The following is an 18,598-nucleotide window of genomic DNA, read 5'->3' on the forward strand; positions in this document are numbered from 1 at the left end:
TGCCCCTTCGGGCAAGCCCACAATCCTCAAATTGTGCCGCCTCGAGCGGTTCTCCAAATCTTTGAGCTTTGCTCGAAGCCCTTTGTGAGCCCCCACCACCCTCCGCAACTTGTCTCCCATCGAGATGAGCTGGTCGCTGTGCTGCGACATGGCCTCCTCCACTTCCTTTATCTTCTCACCCTGCTCTCTCACCTCGGCTGATGTCTTTGCCACAGCTCCCCTCACCGGGGCAATTTCCTCCTCCATCAATGATTTCAGTGTGACTGCCATCTCCTTCCACTCCTCCATGTGCCTCGCAAACTGCTTCTCCATCTCCACAGCCATCACCTCAGTCATCGTTTCCACTGTAAGCAATGCGGTCCAGCCTCCGCCACCTTGCTCGTCCTTTTGCTGGCCCTCTCACTCAACAGCGAACCCTCGCTTCCTCCCTTCTTCACAACTGCTTTTTGTAATCCTTTTGGCATCCTTTAACGACTTATTATCTCCCTTTCTTCAATCCTCCCAGGACCGGACTTTAAACCTCCTAAAGAAAATCTCAAGCTGGAGTGACCCAACGTGCGACTTCCCCTCTACATATTGCCACCGGAAGTCAGGTACCGCTTCTTTAACGTGCCGGAAAAAGCAAATGATTTTGTGCAGAGGAACGGACTTGGGAAGAAATATTCAGGAAGGCACAAAACTATGGACCTCTATAAACGGTAGGAGGCTGTATGTTGTACTGTATATGGGAATTTTGTTTTCTGGGTTTTCTATGTCTGTCTTTCTCGCTAAGGTTTAATTTTGTGTTAAGTTTGGTTCCTTGCCTCGTCGTGATTTTGAGCCTCAATCATCCATATCAGTTGGGTCGTTTCCATCTCTGTGACCCTATGCACCCTGATGGGCAGAGAACCCGGACATACTTCGCTCTGTGATGGTGGAGTGGGAAAACACCACAGGTGAGGTCGCTGCAAGCATGCGCACAGGGCCTGAGAAACACTGGGGACAGAGCCATCTGACCAGGCCCCTCACGCAGTAGGGTCAGACCAACTGAGCGAGATGGGGTTCCCACATGAGGAATCTTGATCCTGGCTTTCTAAGGCTGTGTGAATGCGGATTCTTGATCCTGGCATTCTACGGGTGTGTGAATGAGGATTCCTAATCCTGGTACTCGTGTGTGTGGGTGTGCATGAAGATTCCTGATCCTCGTACTCAGTGTGTGTGTGTGTGAATGAGGATTCCTGATCCTGGTACTCTGCGTGTGCAAGAATGAGGATTCCTGATCCTGGTACGCTGCGTGTGCATGAATGAGGATTCCTGATCCTGGTACTCTGCATGTGCATGAATGAGGATTCCTGATCCTGATAATCTGCGTGTGCAAGAATAAGGATTTGTGATCCTGGTACTCAGTGTGTGTGTGTGAATGAGGATTCCTGATACTCAGTGTGTGTGTGAATGAGGATTCCTGGTCCTGGTACTCAGTGTGTGTGTGAATGAGGATTCCTCATCCAGGTACTCAATGTGTGTGTGTGTGAATGAGGATTCCTGATCCAGGTACTCAATGTGTGTGTGTGAATGAGGATTCCTGATCCTGGTACTCGTGTACGAGTGTGTGTGTGTGCATGAAGATTCCTGATCCTGGTACTCAGTGTGTGTGTTTGAATGAGGATTCCTGATCCAGGTACTCAATGTGTGTGTGTGTGAATGAGGATTCCTGATCCAGGTACTCAATGTGTGTGTGTGAATGAGGATTCTTGATCCTGGTACTCAGTGTGTGTGTGTGTGTGTGTGTGAATGAGGATTCCTGATCCTGGTACTCGTGTACGAGTGTGTGTGTGTGCATGAAGATTCCTGATCCTGGTACTCAGTGCGTGTGTGAATGAGGATTCCTGATCGTGGTACTCAGTGTGTGTGTGTGAATGAGGATTCCTGATCCAGGTACTCAATGTGTGTGTGTGAATGAGGATTCCTGATCCTGATACTCAGTGTGTGTGTGTGAATGAGGATTCCTGATCCAGGTACTCAGTGTGTGTGTGTGTGTGTACAAGAAGATTCCTGATCCTGGTACTCAGTGCGTGTGTGAATGAGGATTCCTGATCCTGGTACCCAGTGTGTCTGCGTGTGAATGAGGATTCCTGATCCTGGTATCTGTGTGTGAATGAGGATTCCTGATCCAGGTACTCAATATGTGTGTGTGAATGAGAATTCCTGATCCTGGTACTCGTGTACGAGTGTGTGTGTGTGCATGAAGATTCCTGATCCTGGTACTCAGTGCGTGTGTGAATGAGGATTCCTGATCGTGGTACTCAGTGTGTGTGTGTGAATGAGTATTCCTGATCCAGGTACTCAATGTGTGTGTGTGAATGAGGATTCCTGATCCTGATACTCAGTGTGTGTGAGTGAATGAGGATTCCTGATCCAGGTACTCAGTGTGTGTGTGTGTGTGTACAAGAAGATTCCTGATCCTGGTACTCAGTGCGTGTGTGAATGAGGATTCCTGATCCTGGTACCCAGTGTGTCTGCGTGTGAATGAGGATTCCTGATCCTGGTATCTGTGTGGCTGTGTGAATGAGGATTCCTGATCCAGGTACTCAATATGTGTGTGTGAATGAGAATTCCTGATCCTGGTACTCAGTGTGTGTGTGTGTGAATGAGGATTTCTGATCCAGGTACTCAGTGTGTGTGTGAATGAGGATTCCTGATACAGGTACTCAATGTGTGTGTGTGTGTACAAGAAGATTCCTGATCCTGGTACTCAAGTGTGTGTGTGTGTGAATGAGGATTCCTGATCCTGGTACTCAGTGTGTGTGTGAATGAGGATTCCTGATCCAGGTACTCAGTGTGTGTGTGTGAATGAGGATTCCTGATCCTGGTACTCGGTGTGTGTGTATGAATGAGGATTCCTGATGCTGGTACTCAGTGTGTGTGTGAATGGATTCCTGATCCTGGTCCTCTCAGTGTGAGTGTGAATGAGGATTCCTGATTGTGGTCCTGTGTGTGTGTGTGAATGAGGATTCTTGATCCTGGTCCTCACAATGTGTGTGAATGAGTATCCTGTTCCTCTCAGTGTGTGTGGGAATGAGGATTCTTGATCCTGGTCCTCTCAGTGTGGGTGTGAATGAGAATTCTTGATCCTGGTACTCGGTGTGTATGTGTGTGAATGAGAATTCCTGATCCTGGTACTGTGTGCATGTGATGGCGCACGTGCGTATGTGTGTTTGAATGAGGATTCCTGAGCCTGGTCCTCTGAATGTGTATGTGAATGAGGATTTCTGATCCTGATACTCTGTGTGTGTGAATGCAGATTCCTGATCCCGGTCCTATGTGTGTGTTTGAATGAGGATTCCTGATCCCGGTCCTATGTGAGTGTTTGAATGAGAATTTCTGATTCTGTGTGTGTCTGTGAATGAGGATTCCTGACCTTGATCCCACTCAGTGTGTGTGTGAAAGAGGATTCCTGATCATGGTCATCTGTGTGTATATGTGTGAATGAGAATTCTTGATCCTGGTTCTCTCAGTGTGTGTGAATGAGGATTCCTGATCCTGGTTCTCTCAGTGTGTGTGTGTGTGTGTGTGTGTGAATGAGGATTTCTGATCCTGATACGCAGTGTGTGTGAATGAGGATTCCTGATCCTGGTACTCAGTGTGTGTGTGTGTGAATGAGGATTCCTGATCCTGGTACTCAATGTGTGTGTGTGAATGAGGATTCCTGATCCTGATACGCAGTGTGTGTGTGTGAATGAGGATTCCTGATCCTGGTACTCAATGTGTGTGTGTGAATGAGGATTCCTGATCCTGGTACTCAATGTGTGTGTGTGAATGAGGATTCCTGATCCTGGTACTCTGTGTGGCTGTGTGTGAATGAGGATTCCTGATCCTGATACTCAATGTGTGTGTGTGAATGAGGATTCCTGATCCTGATACGCAGTGTGTGTGTGTGTGTGTGTGTGTGAATGAGGATTCCCAATACTCAGTGTGCCTGTGAAAGAGGATTTCTGATCCTAGTACTCTTAATAGTCTGTGAATGTACCAACTGAACAGGTATATATTCCACAGACTGACATCTCCACTTTCCACACTGGGGTCACGCGGTTGACTAATTAGATATCTCTTCCCTATTTCATTGCAGATACAAATAGCATTCTCTTTTTTTTTTCTTGCTTACAGTGACGCTACAACTGAAGGAACAGATTTGAGGAAATCATTTCATTACCTTGCAGCGACGGAGGCGAACGAAAGCGCTCTATCCGCCAATTGACTTGAGTGACGGTTGGATCAAATTGCTTGCCGCGCGGCGGGAGAGGTGGCGCGTGATTGGGCAGCGCGGGAAAAGAGGCGCGTGATTGGGCAGCGCGGGAGAAGTGGCGCGTGATTGGGCAGCGCGGGAGCGGCGGCGCGTGATTGGTCAGCGCGGGAGCGGCGGCGCGTGATTGGTGCTCTCGCGCCGGGGACGGAACGTGGCGCCATATTTACTTTTGAATGCAGGCCGCGGATAAAGGAAGTGCCATGGGAGTGGGGGGCAATGAGAGGGAAGAGCAATCCGCTTGCTTACTGCTGTAAGTGGCCGTCGGTGCCTTTGGGAATCGTCAGGAAATATTTGAACTGAGGAACCTGGCTTTGTCCGCGGGCGATTGAATCGGAGCAGGCGCCCAGCAGAGTCCCAGAAAAGAAGAGGATCGGTGGCCTTTCCAGGTTAAAGCTTTGATACGATTGTGTTAAAGAGCGAAGGAAAATTGTTATGTTTGTGGCTCCCTTCAGGTTATTTTTGTTTTTGAGTTTGCCCCCATTGAAGTTATCGATTTCCACAGCCCTTGTATTTTGCAAAGAAATGCCGTGTGATTATGCCGTTGATTGATCTGTAGGGATTGAAAGGACAAAAATATCCCCTGTCAAATAACTTCTCTGTAATCTGTGAAGATTTAATCACCTGCTAATGCTCGCATTCCTAGCATTGTTTGGCATCTTTGAATTTGTCTATATATGTGTTTCTGGAACATACCTCTTCATTCACCTGAGGAAGGAGCAGCGCTCCGAAAGCTAGTGACATCGAAACAAACCTGTTGGACTTTAACCTGGTGTTGTAAGACTTCGTACAATAACTTCTCCTTTTAGCTTGCTGCTAAATTCCAGGTTAACAGGTTCCACCTAATCGGGCATCTGAGCTGGAACGTCAGCATCTGTATATCTTTCTCACCTGTCAAGTCTCTCGCGGTTAGAGTGCATGTTGTGAGGTTGAAAAGTCGGTTCACTTAAATGTGACTCGTTACGAAAAGTAAATATTCTTCCTCTTGCAAAATATTAATGACTGGTGTAAATCATGCAAAATTATAAGATCCAATCTCTCTATGCCAACCAAGTGTATGATATACTCAGGTTATGTTCAATACCCGCTACCCCTGGAGACCTATCCAGGTCAATACATAACATTTCAAAATACGCTGGTGAGCAGAGCTGTCTTTCGGATGAAATAATTGTGTTAGTGTTTAAAATGTTCATGCTCACCATGAATTTAAGCTTTGTAGTAACGCTGCAGAATTTGGTATTTTGTCTGCTGTCAGCTTTTCATGGGGTTTGTCAAGGCCCAACTGTGAAACGTAAAGAGAATAATCTTGATCTTTTGGTGAGAGATGGTGAAAATAATCCAAATCCTATTATGATGACGTGGGTAATTTTGTGAGTGAAAGGTTGCTTAAAAGTCCTTGGTTTTCATTGAGTTAACAAATTTGGATGAAATACTTTTTTTGTTATTTTAATTCTGTGCATCTTCTGTGGAGATAATCAAGCATTTAAATTGTTGCATCTCATGTGATATGTGGTCAATGCAAACAAGAAAAGGAGAACTGTTTCTGAATAGGTGAGAAATAAAGTGAGTAATCAGAAAATTTAGAAATTGAAGTACTGTTACCTAGTGTTCATTGGCATGTGGCCAACATGGTTCCTAATTATGCTACCATTGTAGATGATCATTTCATATCCATCTGTTTTGGCTGGACTATATCCAATAAAAACTTGCATTTTGCCCTACTCGTAACAGCTGTTGTTACATGAATGATGCAAAATGTAGCCTAATTGCATTTGCTATCCAGTAGTTTTACTCCTGAGTGCACAGTTGACTTGAGACCCTGATGCTGTTTCAGTTAGAATTTTTTTGTGTGTATTTTCTATTGCATGTCAAAACCGTTTGCATGTACTCTCACTGTCAATATTGTTGTATTCTTCTATAGCACTAGAAAGGGTGAGAGGAGATTTACCAGGATGGGGCTGGAGTGTTTTGATTATGAAGGCAGATTTGATAAACTGGGTTTGTTTTCCTTGGTGGTGGGGTGGAGAGAGAGAGACATGATTTGGGGGGGGGGGGGGGGGGGGGTGGTGGAGAGAGAGAGAGACATGATTTGGGGGGGGGGGGGTGGAGAGAGAGAGACATGATTGAGATGTATAAAAAATAACGGGCATAGAGTAGAAAGGAAGAACCCCCGCCCCCCCCCCGGTTCGCCTTTCCTTCTTCTTCTTAGATTGAGCTGCCCCCTGTCTATCTCTCCCTCTCATGCTTTGGTTGCTTTCCCCTGGTTCTTGGCTACCTGGCTATTCTTCTGCTTGTTTGTATCCCGGAACAATTGGGTGAATGGCTCCCACGTTCTGTGGAAGCCGTCGTCTGACCCTCGGATGGCGAAATTGATTTTCTCCATTTGGAGAGATTCCGAGTGGTCAGACAGCCAGTCTGCAGCTTTGGGTGATGCTGCTGACCGCCATCCTAACAGGATTCTACGCCGGGCGATCAGGAAGGCAAGGGCATCTGCCCTCCTCCCCAGAAATAGATCTGGCTGGTCTGGAACCCCAAAGACCGCCACTTTTGGGCATGGCTCCACCCTCACCCCCACCACTTTGGACGTTGCCTCGAAGAAGGCAGTCCAGTACTCCAAGTCTGGGGCAAGACCAGAACATGTGGGCGTGGTTGGTCGGGCCTTCTTGGCACCATTCACATCTATCCTCCACCTCCGGGAAGAACCTACTTATACGGGTTCTTGTTAAGTGGGCTCTATGTACCATTTTCAGTTGCGTCAGGCTGAGCCTTGCGTACTTGGAGGTGGAGTTGCCCCTATGCAGTGCTTGGCTCCAGAGTCCCCACCCTATTTCGATCCCCAGGTCCTCCTCCCATTTCATTCTTGTTGCGTCCAGTACGGTGTCGGCCCCTTCTACCAGTCGGTCGTACATGTCGCTAGTTTCCTTTCTCTAATATGCTTGCGTCCAGTAACTCTTCCAGTAATGTCTGTCGTGGCGGTTGTGGGTAAGTCCTTGTCTCATTTCGTAGGAAGTTTTTGAGTTGCAGGTCTTGTCAGCTAGTAGGGCAACGTCCAACCTCCATGTGGGGCGTTGGGCCCTGCCCGTCTCCAGCTTCACCCAGGGCTAAATTGCTGGCTTTGAAAGCAGGCCAGCAGCACGGTTCGATTCCCGTACCAGCCTCCCCGAACAGGCGCCGGAATGTGGCGACTAGGGGCTTTTCACAGTAACTTCATTTGAAGCCTACTTGTGACAATAAGCGATTTTCATGTAGTGTGGAGCATGGTCTGATATCACAATTGCGGAGTATTCCACTTTGTCTATCCCCGGAAGCACCGTTTTCCCCACCACAAAGAAGTCAATTCTGGTGTATACGTTGTGTACTGGGGAGAAGAAGGAAAACTCCTTCTCCCCTGGGTGGGTGAACCTCCAGGGGTCCACCTCCCTCCTCTGTTCCATAAAGTGACCGAGTTTCCTTGCCATGTTTGAGGATTTGCCCGTCTTGGGGTTTGATCTGTCAGTCGTTGGCTCCTGTACACCGTTGAAGCCCCCCCCCCCCCCCCAATGATTAGCCGGTGCGGCTATGTCAGGGATTTCTGCCATGGTCTTCTTGGTGAAGCTTGTGTTGTCCCAGTTGGGCGCGTACCCGTTAACTAGTACTACCAGTACCATGACGTACCGTCCCCCTGGGTCCGTAACCATCTTTGTCGCCCTAAACATTGTCCATTTGCTGATGAGTATTGCCGCCCCCCTGGCCCTCGTCCCGTAACAGGAATGGTAGGTCTGTCCCACCCACCCCTTTCTTACCCGCAGTCGGTCCTGCTCTCTCCGGTGCGTCTCTTGAAGGAAGATTATGTCTGCCTTCATGTTTCTTAGGTGGTTGAGGACTCTGGATCTTTTCACACGGCCGTTGAGTCCCCTTATGTTCCAGGTGACTATCCTGATGGGGGCTTCTGTCCCCTCGCTCCTGTGGGATTAACCATATTTACCTGGTGGACGCACCCCTGCCTGGGTTCCCCCTAGTTAGGGGGCCGTCCAGGATGGCTGCTGTCACTGCTCTCTCCAAGCGGTCGGGCCCCTGCGCTCCGGGGTTTCCCTCCGTCCAGGAGACCCCCGGCATGGTCGTCCGCCACGCGGATAGCCCACTGCACTCTGGGGTCTCCCTTCGCCGAGACGCCGTGCTGAGTGGATGCTTGCAGCGATTCCTTGTTCCGAGCCCTTGGTTATGGCACTCTGTAGCCCTATTGCTGTTCCTTTTTTAGCCTTGTTTGTCCCTCCGTCCCTGTGTTCCGCCCCCCCCCCCCTGTTCCCTCCATTCCTGTGCCCCCCCCCCCCCCAGTCTCTCCCTTTCTCCCCCTCTCCCGTATATCCCTCCTTTGTCCCCCTTTCCCCTGCTCCTATCCCCGTTTGCTCTCCCGCCTCTGTTGAGTGGTCGTCTCCCCCCCTCCCCCGTGCCTGGCGCCATCCCCCCTGTTGGGAGCGCGCTACAGCCCTGCTTTTTTAGTTAGGTTGTTTTTGACTGGTGCACACGTGATAGACCAAAGGGCTTTTTTGTGCTATAGACGTCTATGCCAAAATTTGGTGACTTAACTCTGTTTTACAATGATTTAGATTTACAAAGATTTAGGTGGTCTGGTTGGATTTGTCCTGTTTCTTGTGCACAGGGCAAACCTGGGCAGTTTTCCACATTGCTGGGAAGATGCCAGTACTGCAGCTGTACTAGAACAGCTTGGCAAAGGGGAGGCAAGTACCGAAGCACAAGCCTTCAGTACTATTGCTGGAATATTGGCAGGGTCCATAGTCTTTGCAGTATCCGGTACCATCAGCCATTTCTTGATATCAAGTGGAGTGAATCGAATTGAATGATAACTGACACCTGTGATACTGGGGACCTCTGGAGGAGACAGAGCTGGATCATCCATTCGGCACTTCTGGCTGAAGATTGTTGCGAATGCTTCAGCCTTCTCTTTTACACTGATGTGCTGGACGCCTCCGTCATTGAGGATGGGGGGATATTTGTGGACCCCCCTCCTCCAGTGAGTTGTCTAATTGTTCACCAACATTTACAACCGGATGTGGCAGGACTTCAGAGCTTGGATCGTATCTGTTGGTTGTGGAATTGCTTTGCTCTGTCTTTTATTTGCTGCGGTTTGGCATGCAAGTAGTCCTGTGTTGTAGCTTCACCAGGTTGGCACCTTGTTTCTTAGGTATGCCTGTTGCTCCTGACATGCTCTCCTGCATTCTTTCCCCCCAATGGAGAGGGCAGCTACCGGGGGCATAGATATAAGGTGATTGGTAGAAGAATTAGAGGGCATATTAGGAAGACCTTTTTCATTAAGAGGGCGGTGGAAATCTGGAATTTGCTGCCCAGATTGGTGATTGAGGCGCAAACCCTCAATTTGTTCTGGATTTATACCTGTAGCTCTGCAACCTGCAAGGCAATGGATTGAGTACTGGAAGGTGGGATCAGATGGGCTGCTAATTGTTTTTCAGCTGGTGCAGAGCAAGCATCCATGCGGCAACTGTTATTTTGTTCTATAATAACTGAAGATTTTATTTTCATTAAAGCTGAAGGCACTGGATACATTCTGGTAATAATGAAGACTTGTGCTCCAGAACTAGCCACATTCCAAGTCAAGCTATTCCACCACTTTGTTATATGCATTTAAGGGATGTGGGCGTTGCTGACTGGGTCAGCATTTATTGCTATCTTCCATTTCTGAGGGCATTTGAGAGTCGACCACATTGCTGTGGATTTGGAGTCCCATGTAGGTCAGACAGGGTAACGCTAGCAGATTTATTTCTCTCTAGGACATTTTGAGCCAGATGGGTTTTTACGACAATCAATAGTGGTTCATGGTCATCGTTAGACTTTTAATTCCATTTTTTAATTGAAATTGAATTTTACCATCTGGCATGGTGGGATTTGAACCTGGGTCCCCAGATCTTGCCCTGCGTTTCTGGATTGCTCGTCTAGTGACAATACTACGGCACCACCATCTACTCCACAAAAGGATGAAATTGGACGGATCATCCGGCATTGACCTACACACTGGAAAAGACAAAGGCAAACCCAGGTCTGTCAACTGCAAAGTCCTCCTTATTATCATCTGGAGATTTGTGCCCAAATTGGGAGAGCAACAGCCTGACAGTCATACTCACAGAATCATACCTTACAGAGAATGTCCCAGACACCACCATCACCATTCCTGGGTATGTCTCACCAGTAGGACAGTCCCAGCAGAGGTGGCGGCACAGTGGTATACAGCCAGGAGGGAGTAATAATAATCTTTATTGTCACAAGTAGGCTTACATTAACATTGCAATGAAGTTACTTTGAAAAGCCGCTAGTCACCACATTCCGGCGCCTGTTCAGGTACACCAAGGGAGAATTCAGAATGTCCAAATTACCCAATAACATGTCTTTTGTGGGAGGAAAACGGAGCACCCGGAGGAAACCCACGCAGACACTGGGAGAACGTGCAGACTCCGCACAGACATTGACCCAAGCTGGGAATCTAACCTGGGACCCTGGTGCTGTGAAGCCATAGTGCTAACTACTATGCTACTGTGCCCTGGAAGTCCTTAACATTGACTCAGGACCCCATGAAATCTCATGGCACCAGGTCAAACATGGACAAGGAAACCAACTGCAGATTACTGCATATCTTTCCCCCTCAGCTGATGAATCCGTAGTCCTCCACATTGACACCACTTGGAACACAGAGTGGCAAGGGCACAGAATGTATTCTGGGTGGGGAACTTCACCGTACATCACCAAAAGTGGCTCAGTAGTACTACCACAGATCGAGCTGGCTGGGTCCTAAAGACAGCTGCTAGTCTAGGTCTATGGCAGGTGGCGAAGGAACCCAACAAGAGGGAAAAACATACCTGATCTCATCCCCACCGACCTGCCTGCCACAGATGCATCTGTCCATGATAGTATCTGCAGAAGCGACCACCGTACCCTCCTTGTGGATACAAAGTCCTGTCTTCACATGAAGGATACCCTCCACCGTGTTGTGTGGAACTAACCAATTGAGCAATTCGATACTGGGCATCCATGAGATGCTGTGGGCCATCAGCAGCAGCAGAATTGTACTCAACCATAATCTGCATCCTCCTAACCCAGCATTGCATCCTCATGACCCAGCATATCTCCCACTCGCCATCAAACCAGGGGATCGAACCTCGTTCAATAAAGTACAGTAGGGCATGCATTGAATGGGGGGAAAAAAAAAACCGCTGTCAACCTTGACCGTAATTTCTACTGTGGTGATTGGAAAATAATCAAATCAAGTATTTTCATTTTTATATAGCACCTATAGCACGATTCACAATCGTGGTGCATTCCAAAATGTTTCACGGTATTGTTCTATTATGGGGAAACACAACAGCCAATTTGTTTTCAGTGAGGTCCCAATAATAGCAAGTGATGTTAGTTGAAAGATAAATGTCATCAAAACATTGAAGTCCCCAACGTTTTAAAAATAATGCCAAAATATCTTTAACATCTGCCTGAGTAGTCGTGATTTTTGGATGAGATATTAAAGATTGATCTGTTTTTGACCATGTAGAACTGCCTTAATGACTGCAATGAGGTGTTGGTCTAGATTGTGTTTCTTTTTTAAAATAATTTTAAGAGTTCCCAATTAATTTTTTTTTTTCCAATTAAGGGGCAATTTAGCATGGCCAATTCACCTACCCTGCACATCTTTTGGGTTGTGGGGGTGAGACCCACGTAGACATGGGGAGAATGTGCAAACTCCACACTGACAGTGACCCAGAGCCTGGACTGAATCCAGGTCCTCAGTGCCATGAGGCAGCAGTGCACCACCGTCTAAATTTGTGGTTCAAACCCTCTGGGGGTTAAATCCATAACCTTCTGACTCTGGTATGACTGAGCCAAGGCTGGCATGAATTTGTAATGGGCAGGTCATTTTTGAAGTAGCACAATGTACATAAGGGAATGCAATAAATGTATTTTCAGAAGATGTTTAAGAGACTTGATCAGAAAATTAAGGTCTATAGTATTAAAAGGAATGGAAATATTTAAACAGAGGGGTGAGTAGAGGATAGAAGGCAGGGAGTAAGGGTGCATGATGTTGAGGGGAGATCTAATAGAAACTTAAAAGATAATGAATGGCTTAGATAGGGTGGATGTAGGGAAGTTGTTTCCATTAGCAGGGGAGACTAGGACCCGGGGGCACAGCCTTAGAATAAAAGGGAGTCACTTTAGAACAGAGATGAGGAGAAATTTCTTCAGCCAGAGAGTGGTGGGTCTGTGGAATTCATTGCCACAGAGGGCGGTGGAGGCTGGGACGTTGAGTGTCTTTCAGGCAGAAGTTGATAAATTCTTGATTTCTCGAGGAGTTAAGGGCTATGGAGAGAGAACGGGTAAATGGAGTTGAAATCAGCCATGATTGAATGGTGGAGTGGACTCGATGGGCCGAATGGCCTTACTTCCGCTCCTATGTCTTATGGTCTTATGTTCTTTAGGTTGGAAGCGGTGAGCCCCAGTGGGTTTTTTGTTTATTGATAATGCCAAAGCTTGATGAATTGGAGAGCATAGCAAATTGAAAACAATTGGTAGAGATTACTGGGAAGCATTGTTAAGTAAAGTGGGCAGTTGAGTGAGGGATGAAGTTCAGTCAAAATAAATGTGAAGTTGTACATTCTGAGGGGCAACCCACAAGGATTAAGATTAAGAATGGAGGAAGTGTGATCTATGGTTCAGTTTATGCTGAGTGTGTGGAAAGTCCATTTAAAAGGTCGCATGAGATTGGTTTTGTGTTTTACATACGGGGATATTTAATATAAAAGCAAGAAAACAATGCATTTCTGGGAATACATTTTAATAGCAAAGTTATTGGAATAATAAGATACTAGGAAGATTCTGTGGAACAAAGTTATGTCAGCTGTATGGTGCCACCTTTTGTACCTGTGTCAGAAAGTTGTGGATTTCTGTCATACAACAGCGACTTGAGCCCAAAATCTAGGCTGACACACCAGTACGATACAAAGGAACACTGCACTGTCCGAGCTGGCGTCTTTCAGATGAGATGTTAAACTGCGGTCATGTCTTCTCTTTAGTGCATGTGAAAGATCCCATGGTAGTCTTTCAAAGACGAGCAGGGACGTTTTCCCTGGTACCCTGGCCGATAAATATCCCTTAATCTACATTTTTAAAAATAAATTTTTAAATATCTGGCCATTGTCTCATTTCTGTTTGTGGGACTTTGCTTTGTGCAAATCGATACTACATTTCCTTCATTTAAATAGTGCCTACACTTCAAAACAACTTAATGGGCTGGAAGATGCTTTGGCAGGGCTTGAGGTTGTGAAAGAAGCTGTTCATATATTTATTCTTTCATCTAATTTCACAGCACAGAAGGAAGCCATGCACAGCACGCATGAACAGACTCAAAAACAGCTTCTTCCCCGCTGTTACCAGACTCCTAAATGACCCTCTTATGGACTGACCTCATTAACACTGTATGCTTCAACCGATGCCGGTGTTTATGTAGTTACATTGTACACCTTGTGGTGCCCTATTATGTCTTTTCTTTTATTCCCTTTTCTTCCCATGTACTTAATGATCTGTTGCGCTGCTCGCAGAAAAATACTTTTCACTGTACCTCGGTACACGTGACAATAAACAAATCCAATCCAATCCAGAAGGAAGCCATTTGTGTCCTCGAAAGAGCTTTCCAATTTAATCGCACGTCCTATTTTTCCCCATAATCTTGCAAATCAGCTCTCTACAAATACATGTCCCACTGTCTTTTCCAGGTAGTGTTCAGACCATAATTCTTTGCTCAACATTTCTTCTCATTTCCCCTCCAGCTCTTTTGGTCAGTTATTTTTCATGATCTCTGGTTACTGTTCCAATTGCCAGAGGAAACCGTTTCTTCTTGCTCCCTTTAACCTTTCCAGCTTTGCACATCCCATCACAACTAAAGATTCTCCATCCCTACATGCCAGTAATCTTTATTTTTACCCTCTCCACGGCCTTGACATCCTTTCTAAAGTATGGTAGCCAGAACTGACAACTGTACTGCAAAGCCCAACCAGTGATTTTGTAAAGGTTTAGCATCACTTCCTTGTTTTTGTGTTCAAAGCCAAGTATCCCAACATTTTCTTAACTGCATGATCAATTTATCCTGCCACCTTAAAACTCATCCCTACACAAAATGATGTATTTTAAAGATTTACATAAGCTTTACAGTCAAAAGCACTTTTGAAATGCTGGGTAAGAGGGGTTGATTCCCAGTGGGTCAGAATGGAGGAGAGTTTGTGCAGGGGGTCGGGATTGAAAGCACTGGCAACAGCGTTGCTCCCGATAGCCCCGGGGAAGTACTCAGGGAGTCCGGTAATAATAGCTTCATTGAGAATTTGGAGGCAGTTTCGCCAACACTTCGGGTTGTGGGCAGGGTCAAGGGAAATGCCGATTCGGGGGAACCACAGATTTGAGCCAGGGAGGTGGGATGGAAATTTTCGGAAATGGGAGGAGAAGGGGATTAAGACACTGAAGGATTTGTTTCTTAGGGGTTGGTTTGCAAGATTGAAGGAGATGGAAAAAAATTATGGGCTGGAGCAGGGGGAAATGTTTAGATGCATGCAGTTTTGAGATTTTTACAGAAAGGAGATACAGAAATCCCTGGAGGAGCCGGCCTCCACATTGCTGGAGGAGGTGCTGACGACAGGGAGACTGGAGAAGGGGGTAGTGTCAGCGGTCTCCGGAGCTATTTTGGAGGAGGAGAAGACACCGCTGGAAGGGATCAAAGCAAAGTGGGAGGAAGAGTTGGGAGAGGATATGGAGGAGGGGTTCTGGTGTGAGGTGCTCCGGAGAGTGAATGCCTCCGCCTCGTGCATGAGGTTAGGGCTGATATAGCTGAAGGTGGTATACAGAGCACACCTCACGAGGGCGAGGATGAGCCGATTCTTTGAAGGAGTAGAAGATGTGTGTGAAGGGGGGTGGGGGGCGCCGCTAACCAAGTTCACATGTTTTGGGTGTTAATGGTGGCCATGGGTGATTCCTGATTCCTTTTTGTCAGTTGTTTATGTGAACATGTGGCCGAATGTTTTACGTTTGGTGGGAGGATGGGATTGTTGTTATCGATATGGGGATTGACATATTTGTTACTGATTATTGTTTATTGTTGGTGGGTGTAAATTTGGGAAAAAATGCGAAAAAGGAGGCGAATAAATAATTTTTTTTTTAAAAAGCACTTTTGAAATGTAATCGGTGTTATAATATAGATAACACGGCAGCCAATTTGCACGCAGCATCTCCCTTCAGAACAGTGTGTTGAGAACAAATGACCAGGGGTGGGATTCTCCGGGCGGGGTCGGATAATCGCCGTGGGGGGGAATCGCCATTCCTCAGGTCACCGGAGAATTGGCGTCGGTGCAGCGCCGGCCTCCTTCTGCACTGTAAATTCTACGAACTGTCTCCTATCCTGGAATCCAATGGACAGTTCAAAGCATAACCCTTTACAACTGGTATTTTCGATACCTTTGTGAGATTTTGGATATCACCAATCTAACCACTGAACAAAACTGCTGCTGACATTGTCTCCTAAGTGTGGACACCTTGCATCAACATCCCCGCAGAACAACCTGGGCCTCCCTTCGATCTTTAACAGCCATGTCAGCCATGCTTGTTGTCAGGCTGATTTCAGAACGGGCCACATAACTCCCTTAATTGTAACTTAAATAAAAAACACCACCCTGAACCATAACTATATCATAAACCTCATCTGTACAAACCTGTCATCCATAACACCTGTACTGCAGAGGCTTTTTATCTCTGAAGCTGACTGTATAACATCTTTCAATTTTTATCCTATTCAATATCTGTATTCTCCCTCCACTACTATAACATTAACTTCATCCTCTCATGAATACTGATACAAGGTACTCATTCAAGCCTCCAACATACCCTCTTGCACCCACAGTATTTCCATTGTCCCTAATTTTTTATTTTTAAAAATAAATTAAGAGTACCCAATTTATTTATTTTTCCAATTAAGGGGCAATTTAGCATGGCCAATCCACCTGACTTGCACATCTTTGGGTTGTGGGGGTGAAACCCACGCAGACATGGGGAGAATGTGCAAACTCCACACGGACAGTGACCCAGGGCCGGGATTTGACCCAGGGCCGGGATTCGAACCCGGGTCCTCAGCGCCGCAGTCCCAGTGCTAGCCACTGTGCCACTTGCCGCCCTTCCGTTGTCCCTAATTGACTGCCATTCATTTCTCATTTTTTCAGTTTGGATATGGATACCCTTTCCTCCTTTTAAGAGAATGTTCATAAGTTTACCTGGCATATTTCTACCGTGGAAAGCTTGCAGCTGCTCATTTACTTTTTATATGGCCAATCATTGCTCCAGCCTACCTGAACTAGATTCTATCTCAAATCACTGAAATGGACTGGCTTCCAATTGAGTGTTTTCTTCATCCTTTTCCATAACTACTTTCAAACCAAATTATTTTGTGGTCACTTTTTCCCAGATGTTCCCCTATTACTCTGCATTCCCCAGATCTAGATCTAGCACTGCTTCCTTCCTCTGCTGGGCTAAAACACTCCTGAACAAAGATCCCAGATAGAGGTTTTCGGATTTCTTCACTCCTTCCTTACCCGTTGCTTATTTCCCCCAGTCTACATTGGGGCAGTTGAAGCCCCTTACTATTACTGTTCTTTTATTTTTACATTTTAATGAAATTTCTTTGTTCTTGTGTACTCGTTCATGGGATGTGAGCATCACATGAGACCAGCATGTCCAATCCTAATCGTCTTTGAAAAGGTGGTGGTGAGCTGCTGCCTTGAACCTCTGTAGTCCATGTGATGTGGGTACACCCACAATGCTGTTAGGAAGGAGTTCAGGATTTTGATCCTATGAACGGTGATGTCCCCAGTCTGGATTGTGTGACTTGGAGGAAATGTCAGGTGGTGGTGTTCCCATGCATCTGCTTCCCTTGTCCTTCTAGGTGATCGAGGTTTGGCAGGTCTTGTCAAAGGGGCTTTGGTGAGTTGCTGCAGTGCCCCTTGTAGATGGTTCTCACTGCTGCCACTGTACATTAGTGGTGGAGTGTGCAAATGCCGAAAGTGGTAGGTGAGGTGCCAATCATGTGGATTGTTTTGTTCTTGATGTTGCGCTTGAGTGTTGTTGGAGCTGCACTCATCCAGGCAAATGGCTTGTAATTCCTGACTTTGTGCTTTGTTGATGTTCAGGTTTTGGGGAGTTATTCGTCGCACCTAACCTCTGATATGCTCTTGTAGCCATAATATTTTTATGACTGGCCCAGATTATTTTCTGGTCAATGGTAGCCATTGAAATCAAGGATATTGATTTCTGCTCCTTCTTGCATTATCATTATTGTGGATTTATAGTAATCAATTGGCAATATAATATCACCTTCTTTTCAATTCCTTAACTCCGAACCAAATTGATTCAGTCTTTGAACCCTCTAGTATGTTATCCCGCTTTAAATCTGTTACGTTATCCTTGATCAATACTGCCTGTCCATATTATGCAAGTCAGCATTTCCTCCATCTAGTTCCAGCTTTTTCTGAACTCATTTTCTCCCTTCTGTTGCTGTTCTTTTTCTTTCAGAATCCAATAGGTTTTTAAAATTGAGAGCTTTTATTAATAATAATTTTAATAAGGTTTATTGTCACATGTAGGCTTACAGTAACTTCAGTTACTGTGAAAAGTCCCTAGTCACCACATTCCGGCGCCTGTTCGGATACACAGACGGAGAATTCAGAATGTCCAAATTATCTAAAAGCACGTTTTGGTGACTTGTGGGAGGAAACCGTAGCACCTGGAGGAAACCCACACAGACACAGGGAGAACGTGCATACTCCGCACAGACAGTGACCAGCCGGGAATCTTGCCTGGGACCCTGGTGCTGTGAAGCGACAGTGCTACCCACTGTGCTACTGTGCCGCCCAACAACAATAAATAGGGCGATGTTGTTTTCATTCATTCTTAGAAACTAACTAAGGCTCATTATCTGTAATCAAAAAAATGAAACTAGGAAATCAAAATATTATTCCCATTGGAAGAATGGAATAGGGCAGTATTTTTCAAACTTTTTTTCCGGCGACCCATTTTTACAAAATGGCTATCTCTCGTGACTCATGCCAAATTCACAATAGATTCTCCTGCTTTTTAAAACATCATATTCATTGTTGGCACTTCTGCATTATTAATTGTAAATGAAAATATATTTTCTATTTTTTGTTGTTATTTGGAAATCTAATAACTTGTAATAGAAATCTCTGCAGAGATCAGCGTGCGAGGTGTTTGATCGCAGACTCCTACGGTGTTTGA

The 18,598-nt window shown here is 46.1% G+C and overlaps 2 protein-coding genes across 3 annotated transcripts in view; one reads left to right on the forward strand and one right to left on the reverse strand.

Moving 5' to 3' along the window:
* Positions 1-4,292, reverse strand: part of cmpk (cytidylate kinase) — a 43,160-nt gene extending 38,868 nt beyond the window's left edge. For both annotated transcript variants that reach the window (XM_072510942.1, XM_072510941.1), the window contains exon 1: positions 4,190-4,292. The gene's annotated coding sequence lies outside the window, so the exon portion shown is untranslated. The remainder of the gene's footprint in view (positions 1-4,189) is intronic.
* A 141-nt stretch (positions 4,293-4,433) lies between these two features.
* The window catches only part of stil (STIL centriolar assembly protein), a 92,044-nt gene continuing 77,879 nt past the window's right edge, over positions 4,434-18,598 (forward strand). The window contains exon 1 of the mRNA XM_072510943.1: positions 4,434-4,668. The gene's annotated coding sequence lies outside the window, so the exon portion shown is untranslated. The remainder of the gene's footprint in view (positions 4,669-18,598) is intronic.

This window comes from Scyliorhinus torazame, chromosome 7, assembly GCF_047496885.1.
Source record: "Scyliorhinus torazame isolate Kashiwa2021f chromosome 7, sScyTor2.1, whole genome shotgun sequence".
NCBI lineage: Eukaryota > Metazoa > Chordata > Chondrichthyes > Carcharhiniformes > Scyliorhinidae > Scyliorhinus > Scyliorhinus torazame.